Genomic DNA, 7,983 nt, shown 5'->3' on the forward strand with positions numbered 1-7,983 from the left:
AAGATGTTAAAAAATCTTTACAAAAATAACTTACAGACTCAGAAGAAGCTGTTAATTATTATGAACCCTAAAAAGTTGGCATTAAATAGCATGAATACTTACCATGAGAAAGTTAGGAAAAACTTTATGTCTTGATTACTGGCTACACGAATATGCTTGTTTTGAATTTATGAATTAGGTAATGAAATTAAATTTCATTCATTTTATTTAATTCCACTTTTAACAAATTAACTATACGATATATTTAATTGAAGAGGAACAAAATTGTCATGAGACGAATATTGGTTGATTGAGTCTCTATCAGATTTCACAAATACTATTTATTAATACCAAGAAGGAGAAAATGGAAACATTATAACTTATAACATCTAGTGAGTCAATGTCAATAATTATCATCAGATTAAAATTAGTTTTTGATATGTATATTTATTTATATTTTGAATATAATTTATGTTCTGTTTAATATGCTAGATGTCTAAATTGGATGGAAATTTTATGAAATTAGATGAAGCGATTAATACGTTAAGTACTGTTGCTATGAGATTTTCCATTTCAGTGAAACGTAAAAATTTAAGTGAGTTTTGAACTGTTAAAATTAAAATTATTGTTAATTGTTTACTTAATAATTACAATTCTCATAATATAGCATAGCGTAGTGCTACTACTTAAATGCATTGAAATTGGGTAGGTAATACAATTACTAAATGTTATGTAAATATAAAGTTCATCAATTTACCAAGCTTACCAATAATAAACCAACTCTCCTTTTTATCTCATAATAATGAACTTATTCAAACAAATAAATACATTTTAAGTGTATTTGAAGTTCATATTTTCAAATAGATTTTGTTATACCATTTAAGAAGTTTTCTATCTCAATAAAAATTTTACAAAAGTTAAAATGAATGACATCATTTAATTATGAATTGAAATTAAAATTACAAATTTCTGGCTCATTAAATTTTTTGTTTAACTAAGGATAATAGTATTTATTATAGATTAAAGGGTTTACCTAAAACTTAAAATGTATGTATTATTTAGTTTATTTCATGTGATGTGTGGATAGTTTTTTAAATTATTATTATATGTTATTGATTTTATAATAATAATTATAATTTTTAAATTACAATATGCTCCATATTATTCAAGCCTTTTAAAATATACTATTATCCTTAGTACATACAATTAATGAAATAACCTTAAATCTTCTTGTACAAATTTTGATTTAGCTGCATCAACATAAGTTTTTACATGAAACTCCATTAATTTATTTGAAAAAAACATGGTTCTTATGAATCCTTAAAAATGTCATGGATCAGAATTTATTTGAGTAAATGCATAATAATAAGAAAAATAGTGAGTGACCATGCATGGTGAATACTAATTGTGTTTGTTTAGATATAAACATTTATTTTTTTGCATATTCCATTAGTTAATAAAATTAAGAGTAAAAATATATATAAATTATGTACCTGTAGTTGTTAAAAAATATTCTGAAATATTAGATGAAAACGATAATACATGCAATTTTTTAGAACATGCAGGTAAATATGGATACATTCTGAGAACATTAATATGTTAATTACTCAAATAAATATATTTGTAATATACTTTACATTTGTTTAAATAAAATAAATAATATATTTATTTATTTATTTTTAATTAATTGGGTTAAACAACCCAATTGCATAATAAACAAAAATAATTTACAATGAGATAAATATTGATTTGTCACAATAACTGTATAGAGTATAGAGAACAAAAAAATATATGGAGTAATAAAGAATTTGAGAATTAAACATAACAAAATAAATATATAGATTATAGTTTTGTATACAAACTATACACCTACACATTCTACTTTTAAAATCATTTTAACTTATTAAAAATATTTGATCGTACCTATTTGTAAATTGTTTATTACACTTAAGATACCTAAACAGTAAACTTCAATATAATATTTATTAAATCATCTTAAATGTTATTCATGAATTATTAATTATTAACCAAATTTGGTTAGGATAGTTTAAATTATTTTGTAAGTCAAACATTTTTAAAGTTTCCTACATTTCAAATTAATATTTCATGAATGGTTTTTTTCAGTAATTTTATTTTATTGTTTTATCTTTTTTGTTATCAAATGAATACTAATCAAATAGTAATTAGTAATCATAAACCATAATTTAAGATACCTATTATATTATCTTAAATTGATTCATAATCTAAACTATTTATTAACCATATAATTTACATTATTTTTATCGTAAGTTTAAGATAATGTCAGTTGGTATTTGTTTTCACTCAATGACCCACGCACTTATCTCGCTACATGATGATTCTGAAAGATATATTGGATGTTACTACTAAAGATACCTACTGACCTTCTACAGATTTGGCTGCAGAATATCTTTATATTGAATTTCAAGTGAATCGGACTGGTAGTTTTTAAGATTACGAATGCTGAAAAAACAGCCAGCCAGTGATTTTTATTTACATAGATAGATAGAGAAATCTTATATCACATTTTAAAATCTTAGATTTAAAGATAAAATATTTTATGAATTCTCAACGCCATATAATTAGATAATTTTTCGATATTTAATCAAGATTTGAACTTTAAATGCTTATAAAAAAAAGTGTGACTAAAGGATTTTTAATATTTTTCAAATGGCATTATAAAATTAATAGTAGGAGCCTTGTATTAAATTTCAAAGCTTTTTTTACCCAACAAATAAAGTTTTATTGATATTCATTGATAATATCATTTATAATAATATTTTTTTTCTTGTGCAAATAAATTCATTTAATATTAAAAAAACGTCATTGAAGTTGTATACATATTAATCCAATAACCAAAATTAAAATATAGTTTACATATAAATATTATGCATCCATCAATCTTATAGCAGTGAGGGGGAGGCGTGAACTCATAAAATAGTTTGAAAGGGGGCGTGGACCTCAAAAGGTTGAGAACCCATGCATTAGGGTACTAGTGGGTCACTGTAATAGATGGTGTTAAATTTAAATCCAATGATATAATATCATTGTATAAGAAAAACAATTCAGCCTATGATATATTGGTATAACTAAGTATATTTTTGATATTATTGTGAATTAAGTATTTTTTGTATAACATATTTACGTGGAACCTTCTTTTTAATTTTCAATCCTTAGCTATAAAATGTAAACATTTTATAAATTTTTAACTACAAAATTATATTTAAATTTTAAATTTGATAAATGTTATCAAAAACCAAAATAAAAATAATTATAAAAAAATTGAGTGTGTATTTTTCATATTTTTTTAACTGCTATTGTAACAATATATCGTAGCCTTGTATTCAATTTTCATTCTTTTTTGGCCCCAAAAATAAAATTGTATTGATATTTATAGAAGAAAAACCTAAAAAAATTTAAATTTGAAATAGCCTGTAAACTGCTCAAAAGGGTCAAAATATTTTGAAAATTTTATCAAGTATAGGAATTGAATAAATAAAAATATGATATAAATTTTAAGAGTCTAAGAGTCTTTGGTATCGAATTACAACAAAATAAGAAAATCACAACGTGAGAAGTCGAGCGAATATCCAATTTTGAATAACTTCAAACGCACATAAAAATTTAATTTGACTTTCTTATAGACATTTTTTTTTTTTGATAAAGGTAGACGACTTTTTAACGAATATTGTATTACAATTTAAAATCTTAGATTTAAACAGAAAGTTTTTTATGAATTCTCAACTAAAATTAATAAATAGATAATATTTCTGATTTTTCTGAATTTTGTCAAGATTTGAACTTAAAATGCTTATAAAAAAAAAAACTGTGACTAAGGATTTTTAATTTTTTAAAAAAAAAAAATTAATAAAATTGGAAACTGAAAATGTCCCTAAAAAGTTCAAAACAAATGAAAATATTTTGAAAATATAATCATGTAAATAAATTGCTAACATTAATAACCAGTGACAATATATGTTAACCAAAAACCCAAATTGATTTATTTTGCATAAAAATTCTCATATTTCTTTCATTTTTATGTTGTTTTTCATAGCTTGCAATTCCAACAGTGAATAAAATAATAATAGTGAATTTTCAGTAAATTTAAAGTGCACAAAACTACAAAAGTCGTATATGTGTGTGTATGATGGTTGAATGATGTAAAGGTGCTCTAGAATCTTTATTTAATACATAGATCATGTTTTGTATATTTATTTATTTATTTATATATTGTAAAATCTAAAAGGTCATGACTCGCGACTATTAATATTGGTTTATGTCTATACATTTTGAAAATAAAATAGTATAATATAATATGTATTTGCAGAACCCTGAGTCTCAACAATACGTTATGATGTAAAGTTGGTTTATAAGAGTTTGTAACTAATTACGTTTGACGGAGCACTAAATTTTTTATAGATATATATTTGGAAAAATCTAATATAATCGAAAATTATACGTCGAATACCTTGTAATTTTTTTATTGCTTTTATGCAATTATTTCAGTAGTGGCATTTTAGTTTTTAATATGTTTACTGTGCCATAATAATAAAAGAAATTTATTTTAATTAATAAAAAATTAAAAAACAAGATTCTTATAGTAGTGCATAATAAACAGTAGTTACAGCTTTGAGATTTTATAATTGGGTCAAGGGTCGAACCACTGGAATCATATATATATATACATATTCAATTTTTGAATAAAAACATACATTTGTATGAATTTCTAAGTAAAAAATAGTCTTAAAATGTACGTGATTTTTAAGAATTTCGTCAAAAGTCTAACTTCAGTCGCTCATAAAAAAACTATCGTGGATTTACGCTATACTTTCATATCGTTCTGCATCGTTCACGAAATTTCGAAAATTTAATGCCCGAGATTCTGTCTTATCACTATGTACCACGTCATAGTAATAATTGTTATTAAACAAATAACAACATAATATTATTATTTTTTCATATGCCGACTTTGAATTTAAATCACTCGCGAATCGCGATTATTTGAAATTTAAACATAAATACAGATTACAAAACAGTCGTACAGAGTTCTATTCATAAATTATAGTAAAAAATTACCATGCATAGTTATATTCTTTTTTTTAAAACATCCAAAGTATCGCCTCGCCACATTATGTTAATTTTCATTTGAAAGTATTATTTTCTAGTTGTATTGATTATATGTGTTAATAATATTATGAAGTCAGTCTAATTTGTTAATTTGTTCACAATTATAGATTATTATAAAATCAATGAAATAGAAGAAAATAATGGCCGAATATCTTCTAATTACATGATAATCCCAATTTCGACCTGGCAAATTTTGTTTCTCTAACGATGAGTTAGAAGAAAATGAACAGACGAATAAAGGATTTTGGGTCCATACAGTTGATGATTTTAATTCAAGTATCCAATTTTAAATGTTTACCAAAACCAAAAGTTACTTAATAGTTTATAGTTTTTTAGCTCATACAATGGATTATACTTATTATGGTTATTAAAACCGAGATATATGATGCACCGCATACATGGAGCTAGATAGTGGAGCCAATGTATTGACAATTTTTCAGACGTCGACTTTCTTGAAGATAATTCTGCCGACCCAGATGAAGCCATACCTTATTGGTGAGAATTATGAAACTGAAAGGTGAGAATATTGTTGATAGGTTTTTATTCCAGATCTATTTTACTGTGCTATTAGCTCACACACCCACCTGTTCTCAGGACACATTGTATAATATCTAAATGTATGTGTGGACATATTTTATTCAGCTCTTTTGCCTTTAAGTTTCATTATAACATTATGGCATATCCATCTAATATAATGAGACTAACGGTACTAAACTGGATCTACTGTGCACACATTTGCATGTTGCTCGTTGTGCAATTAAAGAAGACAAATTGTGCACTGACATATTTTTAACAAAGTTTTAATTTTTAGGTAATACAATTTTGCTGAGCAAGAATCCAATTTTAACAACGCAGAGGGCCTCAACATATTTAAATTGCAAAGAAACACTATCCTTTTTGAAGGGAAAGTGCATCTAGTTGGATGCGTCAAACAGGTAAAGATTGAATGTTCCCAGATGTTTTCAAAGACATGGGGAAAAACAAAAAGATGATTGAGGAAAAATGATTATATTTTTGACAAACATTGATTTTCTTTTATTGGTAAAAAATACCTAGGTATAGATACATGATTTGTTCGCCGAATGTTCCCATTAGCGTTTTCTATACACCATACAATTTTTAAAACGATTTTACTCTTTTTGAGCTAATTACGGGGATAATACATTTCAATTTTTGCTAATAGTTTTTTATTTTTAAATTTTGTGTCGATAATAAGTTCTTTGCTATGTCAAAGAGTTTGAAAATGTAATACGGGCATCCTATTATAGTTTCTATAATATCTGTTCTCAAATATAATATATACGTAGCCACCATTTTTCATAAGCATTTACAGATCACATTTTGACAAAATTCATCAACAATTTGCAAATTATGTTGTAGTTAAATATGTATTAAATGTTTAATTGTATATTTAGATTATGCTTATAGTAAGAATTGATAAAAATTGATGACCATAGTTATATTATTTATGAAATTGAATTAAATATGTAATTTATTGGATTACAGGTCGTCAAACCCGTTCCCATTTACAACGAGGAAAGTCAAACTTCTTTGAAAAAAAAGAAATTTCTTCAACTATCAACAATGGACACTGATAAAGACTTTTCAATAAGATATATTCTGATAGACACATATTTCATTTAATTTGTGAACTTATTCTTTCTATGTTTCCCCCCACGCCATCAAAAAGTAATCAGTTACTTTATTTAGGAAATAAAATACTATACCTATACACTGTGGAGTTATGTTTGTGAAAAAAATTATTTTGTCAATGACTAATTTAAGAAAACTTTTTTTTTATAATAAAAAAGAATCGTAGGTACCTATTTAAATCACACTATCATACTTTTAATATTTGTCGTATTCATATTATGTATTTTAAAATTTAGAAATATATGACTAATGTAGTAATGTGTTGTAAATTATTGTTATACTTGCAGCAGTTATTTGTACATACTAAAATATAAGAATGTATTACTAAGTAAGAAAAAAATAAACCACATCGGACTGACCGATCTCAAGTAGACTTGACGACAAATTCAAATCTGTTTTCAGAATTTTTATCGCTTCACTATATCAATCGGTACGTTGGACAAAAAATACGTCTAAATTCTTATGTTGCGCGTGTGTTAGACAAAGACAGGAAATCACCGCCACCAATCCCCTTAAGCAGAGTACCTATCAATTTCTGATTCAAATATGTATAAGAAATAGATTACAATTGCATACCGAGGTTTTTAAATTCTCTATACATACATAATATTAAGTACAGTAAATTATGTAGTTTTTCATTTTTCATATAAGTAACCCCCGCGATTTTGGGGATATACCTATGTCGCAAACATTTTAACACTGACTGTTCCATATTGATATCTATAGTATTCGCTTCTGTTTAAACAGTTTAGTTTGTTTAACCTTTTAGAATTTAAAAGTTTTTTAGAAATATAAAAATAGATTTTTTTTTTATACGTACACATCTATGTTTATTATTTTTTTTTTTTTTATTAATTATTACCAGTTAAAACTCTTGACTTGGTTGTTATTTTACCTTTGTGTGAAATGTTTATCTTAGTTTTTAAGGGACTAAAATCTTTAAGACCTCCGTACCACTACAATTGACATCAGAGGCGGCTTGGGCGTAATTACAAGAGGTGCACTGCACTCCCAAAAATTTGGGGTGGGTGTATTTTTGTACATTTTTGGGAAACTGTTATTGTTAATACTTAATACTATTACCATGTTTATGGACTATAATGATATTAATATAATATACTTATAGAATCAGATTGCTATAGTCCATTGTTATAGCTGATTATATTATTACAGTCTATAGATGGTATTATTAAATTATATTCAAGA

Source organism: Acyrthosiphon pisum, chromosome X, assembly GCF_005508785.2.
Source record: "Acyrthosiphon pisum isolate AL4f chromosome X, pea_aphid_22Mar2018_4r6ur, whole genome shotgun sequence".
Lineage (NCBI taxonomy): Eukaryota > Metazoa > Arthropoda > Insecta > Hemiptera > Aphididae > Acyrthosiphon > Acyrthosiphon pisum.